Source organism: Coenobita brevimanus, chromosome 60 (genome assembly GCF_032717465.1).
Source record: "Coenobita brevimanus isolate Jiangsu-jjx chromosome 60, ASM3271746v2, whole genome shotgun sequence".
Classification (NCBI taxonomy): Eukaryota; Metazoa; Arthropoda; class Malacostraca; order Decapoda; family Coenobitidae; genus Coenobita; species Coenobita brevimanus.
The window spans coordinates 8706056-8711025 of NC_137013.1; the positions used below are offsets into that span (position 1 = coordinate 8706056).

A 4970-nucleotide genomic window follows, 5' to 3' on the forward strand; every position below is an offset into this window, starting at 1 on the left:
AGAGAAAGGCTTGGAGTGATTCCAGTATTTAGTGCATTAACATGTTATTGTAACAATGTAAAAACAACATAGAAAATAACATGTTTAGTATTGTTAAGAAGGTAAATATTTGGTAGATTGCCAATGAATCTCAAAAACTAGTTCGGCAGTTATTGTCACTGGCGGTATGAATAACGTAACCCCCTTCCCTCAACGTCCTGCACCTGCCCTGGACTTCACTATGCCAAGCTCCCCCCTTAAGCAGCTCTCCCACCGGCTCGACCAGTTGCAGGAAACCGGTCGCATGGAATTGTTGCATGTCACAGGTTGCACGGACCAAGGCCAAATATGTATAGTATAATATATATTATTGTATTATAAATAAAAGTTTATATTTATATAAGAATATTATTTATATTACTTTATTATAAAATTTATATAGTCATATATCTTTGGCCTTGGTCAGCGCGACCTGTGGCACACAATAATTTTCCATGCGACCAGTTTCATGCAACTGGCTGAGCCGATGAGAGAGGCGCCTTACTCCTGAGACATTTTTTTCACCACCTAACTCCGTACCCAGCCATCTATGGGATGAACTCTGACTGACAGAGGTTCACTATGGACGAAGAGAGTTGATGATCCGAACTTTCGTCGAGCATGTACACACGAACAAACATATACACTGTTGCCAGCACCCGTTACCCACCTCTCGCGGCAAGGTGGCCCAGGTGGAAAGTTTGGCGACTGTACGTTTCGGTGGATCTTTTGGGGAAACCATTTTTAAACAACAAATCTTTAAGAAAATTAAGTTCCTTATCAAGCTGAAAATAATTCTAGCACAACTCATAAGCTCTATGGGTGAGAGTGCTGACTAGATTACGTTTATAGCTCAATGGGAGGAATGAGAAAAATTTCATGCATAATCCAGTGAAGGTTGGCTTCCTATATAAGGTAGTTTCAAACTATTGTCCCTACGAAGAATATTTATATCTAAAAATGCTAAGCTGTTATTACTTTCAAGGTCACTCTCACCACAGAGCTTCTGAGTTGTGCTCGAATTATTTTCACATTGATAAGGAACTTAATTTGTTTTCCAAGCCAGGTAAGTTTTTTTTTTTTTTTTTTTTTACAGTACTCCACTTACTATTTTACAGATACGTTTTGCTTTCTTACTCCTACCGGTACCTCATTCATTTTAGTTTTATTACTTATTGATTTACGAACACGGTATTTTAATGGACTTCGTTTTTGTACCTTCATGTTTTTAGTCTTGTTTTGATCGTTATAACATATAAAAATCTTAACTGTGTATAGTTTTCGATTGTAGATTTTGTTCTGAAGATGGAATAAGTATTTTTCGAAACGTCAGTAAAGAAAGAGCCTAACTTTGCCACGATGTTGTTGTTCTGCCTGGTGATCCTCTTCCTATCATATATATATATCTATATCTATCTATCTATCTATCTATATATAAATAAATATATATATATATATATATATATATATCATCGTCATCATCATCCGGACCTCCTTTCCCTCCCTAGGGCAGGGTGAGGAGTAGCAATGTCCAGACAGCCCAAATTTGCCCAGTCCAATGGGCCACGCTTCCATTCACTCACCATTCAAACCCCGGGAATCCTGGCTCTATCGGATACACCAAGAACTTTCACCACGTTCTGTAGCTTAACATAAACGTATCCGACTGAGTATATATATATATATATATATATATATATATATATATATATAACGGCCATACCACGTTGAGTACACCGATATATATATATATATATATTTATACCACGTTGAATACACCGCTTTTCGTCCGATCAGCGAGTACACCGCTTCCCGTCCGATCAGCGAAGTTAAGCAACGTTGGGTCTGGTTAGTACTTGGATGGGTGACCGCCTGGGAACACCAGATGCTGTTGGCATCCCTACGTGTCAAGTGGGGTTGGTGGAGAATTAGTTCCCCTTCCTGTAAAACAATTAACTCTAAGCCCTTGGCCACCCCATTTGGGATACATGGCGTCTGGCAATGAATGAATGAATATATATGTATATATAAATATAATATATATATATCATAAATATATATATAATATATATACGTAATATATATATATATATATATAATATATTATAAAATATATATATTTATATATATAATATATATATACAATATATATATATATATAATATATGTATATAATATATATATATATATATATATATATAATATATATAATATATATATATAGATATAATATATATATAAATATAATATATATAATATATATATAATATATATATACATATATAATATATATATAAATATATATATATATATATATATATAATATATATAATATATATATATAATATATATATAATACATATATATATAATATATATAATATAAATATATATACTGTATATATATATATATATATATATATATATATATATATATATATATATATATATATATATATATATATAAACGTTTTGCTTAGGAATGAGCAAGTGTGTCAAGAAGAAAAAAAATATGGCAAAGTGGAACGTTACAAAGCGCTACTATTACGGACCATCAGATCTATAGCGAGAGTCGAACATCAAGAAAAGAATGTGGAGGGAAATGAAAGATAAAAGAGAATACCAATCACAATTAATTGAAGAGCCACCCAACATATAAATAAATGAATTATTATACCGTTGTAAATTTTAGAAATAAAGTTGTAAATAAATTTAACAGGCTGAATATAATTGTTTGCTAGACTGTAGTCAGATAAAATTAATAAATATATTTGTAAATAAAATAGAAGGGCGACCAGACAGACGCAGACGGGACATGGAAAAACATGCAAGGCAAAGAGTGACACTGGAATGAAAGATAACCCTAGGAGGTGGAAATAAATTATGACATGAATACAGTCCTTCTAGCCCCCTTTTTTCCACCACCATCTTCTTCCCTTTCTTCATCTTCTTCTCGTTATTCGACACCATCGCCATTACAGAACGAATGCCGAAAGCAGAATGAGTTCAAGGGGAAAGAAAACGTCACCTTGTCCTACTCCTGTTTTTTTTTTTTCCCCTTCTCTATCTTCTTTCCTTCTTTTTCCACTCGTTATGAAGATAGGATTTAAGGGAGCAAGCAACATTAAATCAACAACTTATTAACTCTATTTTCCATTCTCTTCTTCTTCCTGCCCTTCATCTTTCAGTCTTACAAAACTCTATTTCTTCTCCTTCATTCTTCCCATTTTCCATTTTTCTCTCCTCATTTTCTTCTTCCTTTTTTCATTCTCCCTCTCATCCTCTTCCTCTTCCTTCCCTCCTCCTTCCCCCTAACCACCTTTCTCTCCTTCTCTCCCTATTTCTCCACTTCCTCTGCTGCGCCAATAAAGAATGCAATAAAACAAATGCTTCACACCACCATCTTCTCACCTTTCCACATTCTCTCCTCCCTTTCTCATGCGGTCAGCTTTTATTTTCTTCTCCCTAGTTGTCTATCGTCATCATCACTGGTCTTCCTTTCTTCTCCTTTCACCTCTTCCGTCCCTCCTCCTCCTCCTCCTTAAGCACTCACTACTTAGTATGTAGTGAGTGCTTAAGGAGTTGGGCCCTCATTATGTATTTTGGGTGTGTGTGTGTAAGAAATTGTAAGCTAAACAGACCTTGAATTTGGCTCTTTTTTATTTTTTTTTTCTTTGCAAGGCCAGTGTGTGTGTGTGGGGGGGGGTGTGGGTGTGTGTGTGTGTTTAAGAAATCGTAAGCTAAACAAACCTTGACTTTAGCTCTCTTCTCTCTTAGCAAGACCAATATATATATATATATATATATATATATATATATATATATATATATATTTATATATATATCCAAGAACTTCCGTACAAAGAAAACACACATACACAAATACACACACGAGTACACACACATACTTGTATACTAATCAATGTTTCTAAAGTGTAAGCATAAATACATACCGGTATATTTACGCCCTAATCAGCCTTCCATAAACGTGTACACACACACACACACACACACACACACACCACTTTACTCACACACACCACCACTTTTCTCACAAACACCACCATTTCGCTCACACACCACCAGTTCATTTACCTACCACCACGGCTTCACTCATACGAGCATTTCCCATTCCACCAATTACCTCAGTCCACATTCACTCACTTCTCCTCCACTCATTCAGTTCACTCACTCACTTGTCTCACTCAGCCACTCGCTCTGTCACTTACAGCCGTACTATAAAAACCCAGAGTTTAGGCGGTCCAACGGCGACGTTCAGTCGTCAGACGTTCCTGAGCGTCATCCTTACTATAAAAAATCTGGGCCGTCAGTCTTGGCGAAACCCAGTTCTGGCATTTGAATGCCACGACAGTCGCTAGATTGGGAGTGAATGCGCTGCATGAGCATTAAAAGTGCGCAAATTTTGAATGTTTCTTCTGTTTAATAAACCAGACACTTAGCTAGCCCATTCTTAACTGTTATTTTTATGTACGAAATAAGTATATTTGCGCTAGAACTGGTATCAAATGATGGTAGGACGCATAAAGAGGATGCATTTACAAGCAAGATACAGTGTAATGTATAGCCTAGACTGAATTATGATTTATCCTCCTTTTGCAGTTATTTGCATTAAATATTATTGAGCTTATCCAGACTTGATTTTATACGAGCAAAGTGAATGTATTATTGCATTCTTCATAGATTTCCATGTTGTTCCTGGCCAGCTCACCAGTCATGAATCATACGGCAGTTTATCCAGGTTATGTGCACCTTCACTCATGCAGCATTACATCATGTGTTCCTAAATTTATATTGCAAAATGTAAATACAGAGTTACTGGATAATTATTTTTTAGCATGGAGACTTAATTTTTTACAAAGCTGGTTGAATGGCGACATTCATTGCAGCACCAACACAAGGGGGATGCAGGAACACTCCATTCTTTTTTCAGCT

At 35.5% G+C, this 4970-nt stretch overlaps 1 pseudogene; it reads left to right on the forward strand.

Moving 5' to 3' along the window:
* The first annotated feature begins 1769 nt into the window (after positions 1-1769).
* LOC145403456 (5S ribosomal RNA) lies at positions 1770-1915 on the forward strand (annotated as a pseudogene).
* Positions 1916-4970: the final 3055 nt, after the last annotated feature.